Source organism: Oncorhynchus tshawytscha, linkage group LG22 (genome assembly GCF_018296145.1).
Source record: "Oncorhynchus tshawytscha isolate Ot180627B linkage group LG22, Otsh_v2.0, whole genome shotgun sequence".
NCBI lineage: Eukaryota > Metazoa > Chordata > Actinopteri > Salmoniformes > Salmonidae > Oncorhynchus > Oncorhynchus tshawytscha.
The window spans coordinates 26833143-26850962 of NC_056450.1; the positions used below are offsets into that span (position 1 = coordinate 26833143).

General features: G+C 45.0%; 1 protein-coding gene and 1 long non-coding RNA gene across 7 annotated transcripts in view; one reads left to right on the plus strand and one right to left on the minus strand.

Annotated features, from left to right (window-relative positions):
• Positions 1-17820, minus strand: part of LOC112222218 (IQ motif and SEC7 domain-containing protein 1-like) — a 234861-nt gene that overhangs the window by 58268 nt on the left and 158773 nt on the right. The window lies entirely within an intron of this gene.
• On the plus strand, positions 2235-16679 carry LOC112222220. The gene is made up of 2 exons (XR_002949125.2): positions 2235-3077; positions 15954-16679. It is a non-coding gene; the product is annotated as an uncharacterized LOC112222220 (long non-coding RNA).

Consider the following 17820-nt stretch of genomic DNA (forward strand, 5'->3'; position numbering starts at 1 on the left):
CCAATCACTGACGTGCTTGTCTCAGGAGGAAGGTGGTGATTTCCTCTAATTACAAGCCTGAACCCTGGGCTTCCCCGGGGAGAGAATTATTGCTTCCTTTGGCCCCTTTTCATCTGGGACTTCAAACAGAAGATTGAGAGAGAAAAAGAAAGAGGGAGGGAGTCAGAGAGACACAGAGAAAGAGAAATAGAAGGAAGCTCACAAGGAAAAAAATGTGCATTTTTTTACCATGTGTGTCTGTGAGCCTAGCTGAGTGGCGGGTGGGGAACATAATGGTTATAGAGACAGCAGATGGCTGTGCTGCTGCAGGAGGAGGAGGGCAGACTGACTAAGGAGCGATTTCAGACGGAGCAGAGACCCAGACCCGTAGTGCTGCTGAAGGCCTACAGCTGACAACACATTGTACAGCAGCAGACACCAACTCGATCGACAGGAATGACCTGTCACGCAGTCTTTCCATTGTTTAGAAGCCCTGTTTAGTTACGACCCGACAGTAAACAAAACGCCAAGAAGAAAATCGGTATCAAAAACCCACAACTTCTTAAACGGCTTTCAATCTATTTTACAGGCTCATTATGTTGTAATTCAGACGTGTTGGTAAACTCAAGGCGAGAGCATCTAAGCGTTCGCCGGTATTTTGAAATGAGTCCAGAATATTATCAAAGCCCCTCGGGCTGCAGCAGCAGTCAATACTTTCATCACAAGAGATACTAAATAAATAAACACAATCCATGCTGACATTCGTTTGGAAGGGAGATGTGAATTGATATGAGGGGAGGATTTCATTACGGTCTGGTGGTCCAGTGGTGAGATGGACAGCTACATTATCAGAGCCACTTAGATTTGTTAGGAATGATTACGGGTCTGGAGAATATCACTTGATTTCATATGGTTGATTAACACTTTTGGGGAGTGAGTTTAATATGCAAGGACAAGCATACGGCCTCAAGCAAGCGGAACTTTTGGTAATATCTGTATAAGATCAGGACTGGCTCAGTGTGGCTCAAGTTCAACATTATTGGAACCATTTATGTAGGACCTCAATTGAAAACATTGATAAGCAGTTTGTCACGTAGAGCAGGCCAGAAGGCTATACTGGAGAATCTGACCTCTATCACATAGAGCAGGCCAGAAGGCTATACTGGAGAACCTGACCTCTATCACGTAGAGCAGGCCAGAAGGCTATACTGGAGAACCTGACCTCTATCACGTAGAGCAGGCCAGAAGGCTATACTGGAAAACCTAACCTCTATCACGTAGAGCAGGCCAGAAGGCTATACTGGAGAACCTGACCTCTATCATGTAGAGTAGGCCAGAAGGCTATACTGGAGAACCTGACCTCTATCATGTAGAGTAGGCCAGAAGGCTATACTGGAGAACCTGATCTCTATCATGTAGAGTAGGCCAGAAGGCTATACTGGAGAACCTGATCTCTATCACGTAGAGTAGGCCAGAAGGCTATACTGGAGAACCTGATCTCTATCATGTAGAGTAGGCCAGAAGGCTATACTGGAGAACCTGACCTCTATCACGTAGAGCAGGCCAGAAGGCTATACTGGAGAACCTGATCTCTATCACGTAGAGTAGCCCAGAAGGCTATACTGGAGAACCTGATCTCTATCATGTAGAGTAGGCCAGAAGGCTATACTGGAGAACCTGACCTCTATCATGTAGAGTAGGCCAGAAGGCTATACTGGAGAACCTGATCTCTATCATGTAGAGTAGGCCAGAAGGCTATACTGGAGAACCTGATGGCGGAGACGCAAAAGTTATTCTGTGCTTCAGGGTGTTTATTTACATAGTGATTCCGGAACAAAAACAACAGTACTGCTCATCAAACATATACCTTATGAGCCAGATTTTTGAAAAAACGACGACGACGACGACGACGACGACGACGACGCTACACCATCCACAGCTCAATCCAAAATGCCTCTCGATGAACTGAAAGAGAGGCTCCTTTTGTAGGGCTAGTCCCTCCCCTCAGAACAATTAACACAAAATAATTAAGCAATTACCTAGTCAAACCTACATTTTCCATTTAACTAAACATACTAAAGTATATACATTGCAACATGTTTTTTTAAACAATATCACCACATAACATTTACAAAATGACATCACTACTGACGGTGTCTTTTAATATACCCATTTACATTAATGAGCCATTTGGGACAGGCACTACAAAGTCAGCCCGATTCCCTTTGGTCGGGTCCTTATCCAGCATACCCGGAAGCTACAGAGATAGAGACGAACAGAACAAACAAACAAACAAAACGCGCTCATCCACAACATAGATAAGTATAATGCGTCTTACTTATACTACAAATGAACACTGACAAGTGTGAAATGTATGTACTAGACAGAAGTTAATTTGTGTGTCGACCCACATTGTTAACTTATAACGGAGCATGGAGGAGTGATGAATGTGTGCGTGCGTTAAAGAACCAAATGCTGCCCGCGGCCAGTGACGGACTTCTACGTCACACAGTTCAAAGAATGACAGCACTATCTAAAAATGAAGAATGCAAAATGCAATTTCAAAAGGAGTACCCCCCCCGAGATCATGGTGTTTGACAAGGATTGATACCTATAACCTCTATTATTTCTAGTTTATATTAATGATCTGCATCAAAACTACCTTTTCAAAAAAAATGTGTTGATGATACAAGTGTGTTCTTCCCCACAGCAATGTCAACTATCTCACTGAATAAACTGCTGAACACAACCAAGCACTGTTAAAACTGAGTACAAGGAAAGTGGACAAATGTGTATAGACTTTAAACACTGAGCAAACCCTCTGTGTCTACCTCCTGCTCCATGTGTATATGTCGGGAAACCTTCTATATCCCCTCTGCCCCTCTCCAAGCGTCTGCACAGCTCTCTCCATGGGAATGATGTCATGGTTGGGAATTCCAACAGGGGGCCCTGTCTGTGCTCATAAAAACCCCTCGTCTCCCCAGCTCACTGCACATGGCCTGACTGAATTACAGCTCCCAGTCCATCACCCTCTCCTGGCCTTGGCAAGAATAGCGGGTCTGGGACATCACCACTTTATGGCATATTTTGTCTGAAAGGTTAGTAGCTTCACAGACCATTTCCATATTTCAGTCTAGCACTTCACGAATAATACTGAGTTATGAATGCCTTACATTCAGAAAATGTTAGAAAATATAAATGAAAATGGAAAACTGCACCTAGCTACAGTGCTGCAGATTCCTGAGACCTCCAGTGTTTTTCCATTGAAGCGATAGCTAGTTTCCTGGAGACCCACTCACAGAGATTGTATTGTATACAAAAGAGTTGTGCTGCACTACTCTGTCTACATTATGTCTTGCACCATTTCTCATATCTGCGTTCTTGGGAGGCCAAGCCAAAGCCAGTGAGCACAGCACCAGAAAAAATGATAAAAATCAGACTATCTGCCCGGTCTGGAAGCAATTAGCTTGGTGATGTCATTGTTTGATACGGCAGCGTTTTAACAGAAGTAGGGGCCCGGGATATTTGGAGTGAATTGTTAGGAACTCGTTCAAAGTAAGAAACAAACACATTTTTCTGGGAAATAAAGGATTCCTGTGTCTAATCGGGAGCTGGAAGCAGATGTATAAATAGGTTGGACTGACAGTAATGAAAGGATATGCAGCGTTTCTCATCAAATCCCATCCTGGCTGGCAGCGATGCCAGAACAGATGTGTTACCTCTGGATCTTCAGGGAACCATCAAAAATCATCAGACACCAGCTAGTGATGTCTGAAGGGCCTGTCTTAAAAACGTGTCTCTACATCCATTAGTAATGCCTGAACTCTTTATTTAGAATAGGGAAGCGTGGCAGTCATGTTGTACGGTACCAAAGAATAGGAACAATATATTGTATGTGACAGTAAGCTAAATAGACGGGCTGCTTCTCCTCCTCCTGTTTCTCGCTGCAGCAAAATAGCAGTTTGATTGCATCAATTAAGAAGGCAAATAATTTGTTTAATTGGCCGCCAGCAGCACTAAGGTTATTCTTATTTTGCACACAACCAATTATGCAGAGAGGGCTGCTACGCCGAGCTCTCTCTATTGATGATCTCCCAACCTCTACTGTGCTGCTCACTACATTCACTGTAATGAGCAGATAGTAGAGTTAAATGGACAAGAATGGAAAGGCGACACAATTCAAAATAAGTCAAGTCTACCATGCAATCCTAGGCCTGTGCGTTTGTACATGAGTTCTATTTTTACTGCAACCATTTTGTTAGTAACATAAAGAGAAAAAAAGAGACCGTATTTTTCCTGTGTTATTGCGAATAAAATGCAGCCGTGTAAAGTGGAGCTTTGTTTGTCTGTGCATAAATGTTTACCCTCCAGTCTTCTTTACCATATTTCTCTGTGTTCTCTCTATGCCCCACCCCTGAACAAAACCACACTACAACATAGTGCTGCCATGCTGAAAACAGAGCCATGTGAGATCAGAGGTGACACACTACACTATGGTAAACACACTGTCAGAGAAATGAACAACACACCACTGCCTCTACCCACAGAGAACTGGTACTGTGGTACAATACCTCCCACTGTAGACTGTGGTGCTGTTGTTCTGTACATTACAATGACAGATTACAATCTTCTGGTAATGCCACATTTTGCAACAAAATGACTAGTAGAATATTGGCTTTCTCTAATGCTCAGTGATGATATTACACTGCAATGGGCCTACTTGGAGGGCAAAACAAGGATATATGACACAATACTAGTATTACCTTCCCCTTTCCTTTCCAGTTAGAGTATCCCTCATGATCGGCCATGACATACAGCACTGTGCTCAGATTACCAACTGTGAGTGGCCACTGAGAATATAAATACACAAGATGGCAGCTGGAGTGCATGTCATGGCTTTGCCTCCGACCACTGAAACAGGCTAAATAAGGATTGGGGTGTAGTAATCTGATCTCAGATCTGTGGTTAAGGGCTAGTGACACAGAGTGCATGACACAGCTGTCCCATAGATAGACACACAGGTCCTGCAGTGTGCCTCTACCCTCCAGATTGATAGGGCCATCTGCTGGCCAGAACTGACATTGGAGTCATCTCTGTTGTCTCTATAAACAGTCACACATAGCGACCCTGAGGGAGAGCTGAGCTATGACCACGATGTCATAAGACAATGAGGTCAGCCATCTCCGTGACCATGGAGTGAGTAGGAGGGAAAATGGGGTCAAGAGGTGAGACAGTTATTGAACGATTCAAGGGATGGAAAAAGAGACTGACCTGCTTTTACAGGGCATATCTGTCCATGTCATGTTGAGGTGGACAATTGATATGACCGCTTATGATTCACAGAATGCATGATGTTTATTTATGTTGAATTTAATCAAAACATAAAATACCAAACATGCAGGCCAAACAAGTCTCATCATATTTTCTGGGACTGGAAAATAGAAGTTCTGTTACGTCCGTCGTTGAATGAATGAATATGGGAAAGTGTTCATGATATTTAATACTGAAACACCGACAAAACAACAAAATATAAAGCAACGTAATGTTCTGCAGGGCTATACAGCAAAAACAACATCCCACAAACTCAGGTGGAAAACAGGCTGCCTAAGTATGATTCCCAATCAGAGACAACGATAGACAGATCCCCCTGATTGGGAACCATACCCGGCCAACAAAGAAATAGAAAACTAGAATGCCCACCCAAATCACACCCTGACCTAACCAAATAGAGAAATAAACAGGCTCTCTAAGGTCAGGTTGTGACAAGTAGTCAGTTGCATTACTGCATCTCACAACAACAAAAGGTGATGTAAAAAAACAGCATCACAAGGAACCAACATTTGCTGTAAATTTCAAACACATTTCTCCAGGAAAAAAACAGAAAACTTCTCGACTTCCCTTCCGCAGCCAAACACTGTGGAGCCCTTTGAACCAAACAACAGCTCTGTGCTGACATCTACTTGCTGGTCTAACGACACCATGGTGACCAATCCATCATCAGTCAGACTTCCAGTCTGTAAAGCGGAGGCCAAACGTTGTAAAAGACGCCTCCCTCGCCTCTCTTTCCTTTCTCTGGCTCCAAAATTGATTTTCAAAGGCTTTGATACATTGGTGGGTAAAAACTGTCTGCTTCTGACGGTTACAAAAATAGTTTGAAACCTGATCATCTATATTCCAGACGTAAGCTGTTGTGAGTGAAATGCTCTTAATATAATAACTGGCCTGTTTGTTTTGGGCGATTGACAAGTACATCTGTCTATTAAATCAAATCAGACACACAAGAGCAAAGTGTAATCTAATGATGGTGTTGATTTAACAAATTGACTGTACGGCTCACAATAGCATCTGTTGCCAGTTGAATTAGTTTGCATTATTGGTCAGTTGTATCAGAGATCAGACAAACTTTCTGTGAAAAAGACACAATTATTTTTGTAAGGATGTACGTACGACATAAGTATTACAAGGAGGTTGAATAGAGTAAGCGAGAAAGAGAGGGAGAAGCAGAGAAAGAACTAAGGGGGGCAGTGGGGTGAAAGGGTCAAAACAACACCTCAACAACAAATCCTCTTCATCCCTCCTCCCCACTCTCTGTCATCCGCCTAACCCCCTCCCTCACTCACCTCCCCAACCACATCCAGCTAATCACTTCTCCAGACAAGACGTTCCCTTTGTGTCGTGTCCTGTTCTCCCTCTCTCTATAGTCTGCTCTCTCAGCCCTGGGGTTCTGCTGGAGGTCTGCTAGATCTACTTACCTACTGTGTGCTCCCTTGCCCTCGTATGTCCTGGCCTGGTAGTACCCGCTGTATCTCTGTGGCATCCGAGCCCCGCGGCCAGAGACACTGGTGCTATTGAGCCCAAGAGGAGCACCTCCCTGCCCCGCCGTCTGCACTGGCGCTGCCCATTGTTTGAGTTGGCATGGGGCATAAAGTAAGCCTTTCTCTTGCTGCCTGCCTGCCGCATCGTACATTTTTGATTAGGGACAGAAAAAACAAGGTCTGCCCTGTGGCGAGGCTAGGCGATGTGTCAAGCTGTCAAATTGCCAAATAATATATATTATATACTGGGTGGTTTGAGCCCTGAATGCTGATTGGCTGACAGCTGTGCTATATGAGACCGTATACCACGGGTATGATAAAACATGTATTTTTACTGCTCTAATTACGTTGGAAACCAGTTTATAATAGCAAATCAAATCAAATCAAATCAAATTTTATTTGTCACATACACATGGTTAGCAGATGTTAATGCGAGTGTAGCGAAATGCTTGTGCTTCTAGTTCCGACAATGCAGTAATAACGAGCAAGTAATCTAACTAACAATTCCAAAAAAAACTACTGTCTTATACACAGTGTAAGGGGATAAAGAATATGTACATAAGGATATATGAATGAGTGATGGTACAGAGCAGCATAGGCAAGATACAGTAGATGATATCGAGTACAGTATATATATGAGATAAGTATGTAAACCAAGTGGCATAGTTAAAGTGGCTAGTGATACATGTATTACATAAGGATGCAGTCGATGATATAGAGTACAGTATCAACGTATGCATATGAGATGAACAATGTAAGGTAAGTAACATTATATAAGGTAGCATTGTTTAAAGTGGCTAGTGATATATTTACATCATTTCCCATCAATTCCCATGATTAAAGTGGCTGGAGTAGAGTCAGTGTCATTGACAGTGTGTTGGCAGTAGCCACTCAATGTTAGTGGTGGCTGTTTAACAGTCTGATGGCCTTGAGATAGAAGCTGTTTTTCAGTCTCTCGGTCCCAGCTTTGATGCACCTGTACTGACCTCGCCTTCTGGATGACAGCGGGGTGAACAGGCAGTGGCTCGGGTGGTTGATGTCCTTGATGATCTTTATGGCCTTCCTGTAGCATCGGGTGGTGTAGGTGTCCTGGAGGGCAGGTAGTTTGCCCCCGGTGATGCGTTGTGCAGACCTCACTACCCTCTGGAGAGCCTTACGGTTGAGGGCGGTGCAGTTGCCATACCAGGCGGTCATACAGCCCGCCAGGATGCTCTCGATTGTGCATCTGTAGAAGTTTGTGAGTGCTTTTGGTGACAAGCCGAATTTCTTCAGCCTCCTGAGGTTGAAGAGGCGCTGCTGCGCCTTCCTCACGATGCTGTCTGTGTGAGTGGACCAATTCAGTTTGTCTGTGATGTGTATGCCGAGGAACTTAAAACTTGCTACCCTCTCCACTACTGTTCCATCGATGTGGATGGGGGGTGTTCCCTCTGCTGTTTCCTGAAGTCCACAATCATCTCCTTAGTTTTGTTGACGTTGAGTGTGAGGTTATTTTCCTGACACCACACTCCGAGGGCCCTCACCTCCTCCCTGTAGGCCGTCTCGTCGTTGTTGGTAATCAAGCCTACCACTGTTGTGTCGTCCGCAAACTTGATGATTGAGTTGGAGGCGTGCATGGCCACGCAGTCGTGGGTGAACAGGGAGTACAGGAGGGGGCTCAGAACGCACCCTTGTGGGGCCCCAGTGTTGAGGATCAGCGGGGAGGAGATGTTGTTGCCTACCCTCACCACCTGGGGGCGGCCCGTCAGGAAGTCCAGTACCCAGTTGCACAGGGCGGGGTCGAGACCCAGGGTCTCGAGCTTGATGACGAGCTTGGAGGGTACTATGGTGTTGAATGCCGAGCTGTAGTCGATGAACAGCATTCTCACATAGGTATTCCTCTTGTCCAGATGGGTTAGGGCAGTGTGCAGTGTGGTTGAGATTGCATCGTCTGTGGACCTATTTGGGCGGTAAGCAAATTGGAGTGGGTCAAGGGTGTCAGGTAGGGTGGAGGTGATATGGTCCTTGACTAGTCTCTCAAAGCACTTCATGATGACGGATGTGAGTGCTACGGGCGGTAGTCGTTTAGCTCAGTTACCTTAGCTTTCTTGGGAACAGGAACAATGGTGGCCCTCTTGAAGCATGTGGGAACAGCAGACTGGTATAGGGATTGGTTGAATATGTCCGTAAACACACCGGCCAGCTGGTCTGCGCATGCTCTGAGGGCGCGGCTGGGGATGCCGTCTGGGCCTGCAGCCTTGCGAGGGTTAACACGTTTAAATGTCTTACTCACTTCGGCTGCAGTGAAGGAGAGACCGCATGATTCCGTTGCAGGCCGTGTCAGTGGCACTGTATTGTCCTCAAAGCGGGCAAAAAGTTATTTAGTCTGCCTGGGAGCAAGACATCCTGGTCCGTGACTGGGCTGGGTTTCTTCCTGTAGTCCGTGATTGACTGTAGACCCTGCCACATACCTCTTGTGTCTGAGCCGTTGAATTGAGATTCTACTTTGTCTCTGTACTGGCGCTTAGCTTGTTTGATAGCCTTGCGGAGGGAATAGCTGCACTGTTTGTATTCAGTCATGTTACCAGACACCTTGCCCTGATTAAAAGCAGTGGTTCGTGCCTTCAGTTTCACACGAATGCTGCCATCAATCCACGGTTTCTGGTTAGGGAATGTTTTAATCGTTGCTATGGGAACGACATCTTCAACGCACGTTCTAATGAACTCGCACACCGTATCAGCGTATTCGTCAATGTTGTTGTCTGACGCAATACGAAACATCTCCCAGTCCACGTGATGGAAGCAGTCTTGGAGTGTGGAGTCAGCTTGGTCGGACCAGCGTTGGACAGACCTCAGCGTGGGAGCTTCTTGTTTTAGTTTCTGTCTGTAGGCAGGGATCAACAAAATGGAGTCGTGGTCAGCTTTTCCGAAAGGGGGCGGGGCAGGGCCTTATATGCGTCACGGAAGTTAGAGTAACAATGATCCAGGGTCTTTCCACCCCTGGTTGCGCAATCAATATGCTGATAAAATTTAGGGAGTCTTGTTTTCAGATTAGCCTTGTTAAAATCCCCAGCTACAATGAATGCAGCCTCCGGATAAATCGTTTCCAGTTTGCAGAGAGTTAAATAAAGTTCGTTCAGAGCCATCGATGTGTCTGCTTGGGGGGGATATATACGGCTGTGATTATAATCGAAGAGAATTCTCTTGGTAGGTAATGCGGTCTACATTTGATTGTGAGGAATTCTAAATCAGGTGAACAGAAGGATTTGAGTTCCTGTATGTTTCCTTCATCACACCATGTCACGTTGGCCATAAGGCATACGCCCCCGCCCGTCTTCTTACCAGAGAGATGTTTGTTTCTGTCGGCGCGATGCGTGGAGAAACCCGCTGGCTGCACCGCTTCGGATTGCGTCTCTCCAGTTAGCCATGTTTCCGTGAAGCAGAGAACGTTACAGTCTCTGATGTCCCTCTGGAATGCTACCCTTGCTCGGATTTCATCAACCTTGTTGTCAAGAGACTGGACATTGGCAAGAAGAATGCTGGGGAGTGGTGCACGATGTGCCCGTCTCCGGAGTCTGACCAGAAGACCGCTTCGTTTCCCTCTTTTTCTGAGTCGTTTTTTTTTTTTTGGTCGCTGCATGTGATCCACTCGGTTACACTGGTTGTAAGGCAGAACTCAGGATCCGCATCGCGAAAAACATATTCTTGGTCGTACTGATGGTGAGTTGACGCTGATCTTATATTCAGTAGTTCTTCTCGGGTGTATGTAAAGAAACCTAAGATGACCTGGGGTACTAGTGTAAGAAATAACACGTAAAAAAACAAAAAACTGCATAGTTTCCTAGGAACGCGAAGCGAGGCGGCCATCTCTGTCGGCGCCGGAAGTACGCCGACAAGCTTTATGGTATATTGCCAATATACCACGGCTAAGGGCTGTGTCCAGGCCATCTGCATTGTGTCTCACCTATGAACAGTCCTTAGCCGTGGTATATTGGCCATATACCACACCTCCTCGGGCCTTGTTGCTTAATTATACCATCTTCATTTTGAGAAAGAAACTCACACACAGAAGTTGCAGACTGTTTGAAACTCACACACAGGCAAAGGTTGAGACCATGAGAGCTGTGCTGAATGACTTTCTGTGCTCCTTCTGAAACGGAGAAGACTGATGATTTTTCACATTAACGACCTTCTCATTTGGCCGTTGACAGTAGTACAATAATTCATTTCACATAAAGTTGTTTTAGGCAAAAGTGCTCTGTACTAAATGATTAAGGCCAGCTGTGGGAGTGACAGCAGCCACGGGGCTAGTCGAGATAATAACCGAGAAGGTGATTAGCACTGAGTGACATCATCACCTAAGAGATCTGCTACAGATGGAGAGTTAAGCTATGGATTTAACAGGAGGAAATGAATGTCATGCAAATGGTGGGAAGGCTGAGATAAGGAACACCGTATCACTGTGATTTGAGAGGTACAGTAGATCTCACCTTGAGGAAAAGGGGAAGGGCTCTTTTTATCTTCCATACAATATTAACCTCACTTGCCAAGCTTCTAGATTCTCCTAGTGATGTCAGACACCGTTGTTAAAAGAGGCTCACACAACAGTGAGGCCACAGAAGTATTCTGATTCTAATCTATGAGTGGGGATCCTAAAAGGTGTGTCCAGTAGGTCCTCATATAATGATACTGTAAAAAAAAACAAGAGTAGCATGAACATAAAATATAGGCCTAAAGACAGGCTTCTATTGGACAGCCAGATAGCTACAGTTTGTCCGCTAAAAGCATTGTGGTGGATTTCGGGGAAACTGCAGCGTCAGGCCCTCAAACATTTGTTAACTGAAGGAAATCCTAATCGGTTTCTAACCTCCTCTCTTTTCCAAAACTCTGCAAATCTGAGCGGAAAACAACAAGTCCAAACCCCTGTCACAGAATGTACCTCTGAAAACTGTCAGCCTATCAGTTTACTGGTGACGGTAACCTGGGAAGTTTGAGCTTTTTTTCAACTGCAACGGGACCCGGATCATTAGTATTTAAATATGAATTAAAAGGTTTGCTTGAAAGCATCTCAAAAATGAAGGGGAAATTAGGAGATCCATTATTCATGTCCTGAAATACCTCCATTTGTAAAGCCTTGGGTTTGTTGTAGCTGGCAGTGGACACATTATACTGTAGGTCACTGTGTAAAACATGGAAACAGTGGACACATTATACTGTAGGTCACTGTGTAAAACATGGAAACAGTGGACACATTATACTGTAGGTCACTGTGTAAAACATGGAAACAGTGGACACATTATACTGTAGGTCACTGTGTAAAACATGGAAACAGTGGACACATTATACTGTAGGTCACTGTGTAAAACATGGAAACAGTGGACACATTATACTGTAGGTCACTGTGTAAAACATGGAAACAGTGGACACATTATACTGTAGGTCACTGTGTAAAACATGGAAACAGTGGACACATTATACTGTAGGTCACTGTGTAAAACATGGAAACAGTGGACACATTATACTGTAGGTCACTGTGTAAAACATGGAAACAGTGGACACATTATACTGTAGGTCACTGTGTAAAACATGGAAACAGTGGACACATTATACTGTAGGTCACTGTGTAAAACATGGAAACAGTGGACACATTATACTGTAGGTCACTGTGTAAAACATGGAAACAGTGGACACATTATACTGTAGGTCACTGTGTAAAACATGGAAACAGTGGACACATTATACTGTAGGTCACTGTGTAAAACATGGAAACAGTGGACACATTATACTGTAGGTCACTGTGTAAAACATGGAAACAGTGGACACATTATACTGTAGGTCACTGTGTAAAACATGGAAACAGTGGACACATTATACTGTAGGTCACTGTGTAAAACATGGAAACAGTGGACACATTATACTGTAGGTCACTGTGTAAAACATGGAAACAGTGGACACATTATACTGTAGGTCACTGTGTAAAACATGGAAACAGTGGACACATTATACTGTAGGTCACTGTGTAAAACATGGAAACAGTGGACACATTATACTGTAGGTCACTGTGTAAAACATGGAAACAGTGGACACATTATACTGTAGGTCACTGTGTAAAACATGGAAACAATGTGCCCTTTTGAAAAAACATATTCATGGGCAACGAAGATTTAACCAGTCATACTGTCTTTCATTTGTGCTTTTACTAAATGTTCTTATGCTCTCTGTGAAAATGAGAAGCTAAGCCAACTTGTCTTCAGGTCACGAGAGTGTTGAGAAATGTTTTCATGTCGGCAACACATTCCAGTGGAACCAGACATCCCATGTGTACAAATTCCATTCATACTTCATTTCCAGCAAGTCTTGGAAGAGTGCAAGTCAGCACATCTACTGTCACTCCATATTCATAAAACCCCCTCCAAGCTGACAGGAAGGAAGGAACAGAGACTTTTTACGAATGTGAGAACTTTATCTCATGACCCAAGCCACGGGCAAGGAGAGGCAATGTATGTCATGAATGAATTATACAGCACCAACTTTTATGTTTCAGTCGCTGCTTTTGATACGGTCTGAGATGGTGCTAAATCATTTACTAGAGAGTGAGTACTAGAGAGTGAGTATGTACTGTAGAACACATGGATTCCTCTACCATTTTCAATGACAAATGACCCGACACGCTTACTTTGTTTTGTGTCCATTAAATCCATACAGAACCAAAATCTCCTGGACCTCATCTAACATCCTTTTGAAAGCCAATAGGGATAGAATCCCTTGTTCGGAATGGAGCGAGAATATTTTTCTTTAATTTATTTGGCAGGGACACTGTACAACAAAACATACATCTCAGAGTATGGGAAGTGATGCGTTGCACCAGATTTAGCTGAGAGAAAAAAAATCACTGGATACACAACATTCACACACCCACAAGACATCAACATCAACACACAGCTCACAACACTCCAAACCCAATTAGGCCCTGCAGAATGAGGGGAAAGAATCACAGTCATTACTGAGACATGTATTACAACCAGAGAGCCAATCTCTCCAGTGTCTTGGCCTTATCCTGGCCACTGTGATATACACTGAGTACCAAACATTAAGAACACTTGCTTTTACATGACATAGAAGGTGAATCCAGGTGAACGCTATGCTCCCTTATTGGTGTCACTTATTAAATGCACTTCAAATCGGTGTGGATGAATGGGAAGAGACAGGATAAAGAAGGATTTTTAAGTCTTGATTTACATGGATTGTGTATGTGTGCCATTCAGAGGGTGAATGGTCAAGACAAAAGATGAAGTGCCAGTTTGAACGGGGTATGGTAGTAGGTGCCAGGCGCAGCGGTTTTTGTCAAGAACTGCAACGCTGCTGGGTTTTTCAAGTGTTTTCATGTGTATCAAGAATGGTCCACCACCCAAAGTACATCAGCAAACTTGACAACTTTGGGAAGCATTGGAGTCAACATGGGCCAGTATCCCTGTGGAACGCTTGACACCTTGTAGTCCAAGACCCCAGGAATTGAGGCTGTTCTGAGGGCAAAAGGGTGGGGTGCAACTATTAGAAAGGTGTTCCAAATCTTTTGTTCACTCAGTGTTTGCTCCATAAGGCTTAGTGTCTTATTGACTGCCTGCACAGTCCTGGTCTCTGTGAATTACTCATTAGAAGCCCTCAGGCTCAGCTCTCCCAGCTTGCACGATAAGACGAGGATAAAACACTGGTCATTCCAAGGGTAGTGAGCCTCAACCGCAGTCTGAATGACACCAGACCAGTCAGGGGATGCACAGTTGGAGGAACTGAGGGATCTGTGAGAGAATATGAGAGAGGGGGATGGATTTCACTCCTGTGTCTCTGTTTGGCTCCTTTAAATGGAGATGTGTAGGTATGGGTGGAGTACAGTGAATGAATTGAATCATAAGAGACTGGTTGATGATTTTAAATGAGCTTACAGTTAAAGTGGCTACCACTGTAAAACCCAAACTGAATTTGGTCATCAAACATAAGCAGTGATTCTAATCCAATGAACTTCCTCCAAACTTGAGTTGTCACTCAGAAATAAGAAGTTGCTTTTTTCACAAGTCATGCTAGGCAGAGCTAAAGGACAGGAGAAACTGAGCTGGTACACAGAAACATCACATGCACAGCTCAGGTGAGACTGTGCTTTCACACCAGCCTCGCTGACAGTCAGGATATGAGCCTTTCCTTTCCACACACGTGTACTATAGACATATATCAGAACCACAGAGCTGAGAGTCAGTCTTTACTGCCAGGAGAGCTGAACTAGAGGACCCGTGTGAGGGTGACAAGCCCAATTTATCAGCCTCTAGCTCTGAAAGGTTAAGTGAGTAAACATTGATTTGGGCAGAAGAAGGTTAAGTTTTTTTCAGCAGATGTTTGGTCTTGAGGTAAATAATATTCTATAGAGGCAGCAACAGAGTATCCCTGCTCGCGTGATGCTGAATACAGAGCACATTTAGGCCTACACGCATTGGAATGTGGAGAAAACACCTGGGATTCAAAACTGTTAATTCTGACTAATGATCGTTAGGGGAATACTGTGTCTCATTACAATCTCTAGCTGAAAAACAAAACTCAATTCACCCTCCACAGACAACAAGACAACAAAGAATGTGTTTATGGCAGAAAGAGAGAGAAAGAGAGAAAGGTGAGAAAGAGAGAGAGGGGAGAGGGAGAGAACGAGAAGTGGTTAGTATGAAGAAAGTATGATGAAAGCTCTGGCCTGACAACACAGATACAAACCATTAATACACGATGACCCTGTAGTGTGCCAACCTCCATTCTGTCAAATGACTCATGAGAGAGATACCTCTCTTGGCTCTGTGTGTTTAATTTGATTTACCGAAGGCTCCTGTCCGGTCCGCTATAGGTTTATTTGAAAAGATGCCAATAGGGTGCTGCCGGCTGCTGAGCAGGATGAATCACCCAGGAGCTCTGCAGTGAGTCAGAAGAGAGAGCTGAGCTGGCTCTGGCTGAGGAGAGACAGGGCTGCCCTGGTCCAGCATAGACAGGACAGGGGGAACAATCATTGGTCTACAGAGAGAAACAGCAGAGGACACAGGAGCCACAGATCTACAGTCACTGTTTGGACAAGAACAGTGAAGTTAAATAAACGTTTGCGCACACACAAATAAACACTTATCTCTCTTTCTCCCCTCTCTTCTCTCCCTCCAGGCAACATTAATCAGTGTAACCATGAAGTCAGACAACAGTGCAAAGTAGCAGAGCCGGTACACCTACGTACTGTACGATCCATGGATCTGGCAGCCTCTGCTCTCACCTGTAGAGACACTCTGGAGACACGGTCTGCATTCCTCACTGCCAAACACCGACTGAGCCAGCATGTCAACAACTCCGCTTAAACCCCACTACTGCAGCCAAACACCGACTGAGCCAGCATGTCAACAACACCCCTTAAACCCAACTACTGCAGCCACACACCGACTGAGACAGCATGTCAACAACACCCCTTAAACCCCACTACTGCAGCCACACACCGACTGAGCCAGCATGTCAACAACACCACTTAAACCCCACTACTGCAGCCACACACCGACTGAGCCAACATATGTCAACAACACCCCTTAAACCCCACTACAGCAGCCACACACCGACTGAGCCAGCATATGTCAACAACACCCCTTAAACCCAACTACTGCAGCCACACACCGACTGAGCCAGCATGTCAATAACACCCCTTAAACCCAACTACTGCAGCCACACACCGACTGAGCCAACATATGTCAACAACACCCCTTAAACCCCATTAACGCAGCAACACACCGACTGAGCCAACAACACCCCTTAAACCCAACTACTGCAGCCAGGTAGCTACTGCTTCAACCAGACATCAAACTCACACTGCCAGAAAAAAAAACAGATACCTTAAATGAGCCCACCTACCTGAGCCTGCATATATCTGCCTCCTCTGTGTCGAGTCACGAGCAGAGAAATGGAGAGAGAGAGAGAGAAGAGGGAGAGATGGAGCTGAAAGCCCCTGCACTATAAGGCAGGCTCTTTGATCTACATAGCGCTGAGGTCGGTAAACAGGCTGTTAGGCTAGCAGAGGAGAGGGGGATCGAGGTGGGATATAGTGCTGTAGTGTAGGCTGCCTGGGGTTGAAAGACATAGAGCACCAGACAGGAACCTGAACGTCAATAAAACAGGAAGGCTCTCCCTGCACTTTCCCCCCTCCTTCCTTCACTTGCTCTCTTCCTCTTCTCTGTCCCCTTTATACCACTCTCTCCCTCTCATACACTCAGCCATTTTTCTCTCTCCATTCATATCTCTCTATTTCAGTGCATTTATTCAGCTGTTGTGTTGATCCCAGGGCTCAGTGGGGACGTGTCCAGAGTCAGTGTGTTGCAGCGCTGCAATGTCACCACTGTCTCTCTCGCTCATGACCAGGGGAATCTAAGCTCTGTCAGCGACCACTGAAACAACTCAATTATAATATATACTGAATGAATATGTGCTGGCTCCCTATACTAAACATTGTATTACAATCTTTATTGGCTTGTAATAAACATTGTATTTCGTTCTCAACTGGTTTGAATGAAACCACTTCTGTAGTGTATGAAAGGAAATTAAAAACTCATCACTGCACGTGATTGCACCATCTGAAACGGAAACTGTCGACATGGTGAGCGGAAAGCACTGTCAGTATCATCAGACTTCTAGGAAACCTCAACCTCTGTCTTTCCTCTGGGCCTCGTGTCTTGTCCATGCCTCACCAGACCTCCCGTCTTTCCTCTGGGCCTCGTGTCTTGTCCATGCCTCACCAGACCTTCCGTCTTTCCTCTGGGCCTCGTGTCTTGTCCATGCCTCACCAGACCTCCCGTCTTTCCTCTGGGCCTCGTGTCTTGTCCATGCCTCACCAGACCTCCCGTCTTTCCTCTGGGCCTCGTGTCTTGTCCATGCCTCACCAGACCTTCCGTCTTTCCTCTGGGCCTCGTGTCTTGTCCATGCCTCACCAGACCTCCCGTCTTTCCTCTGGGCCTCGTGTCTTGTCCATGCCTCACCAGACCTCCCGTCTTTCCTC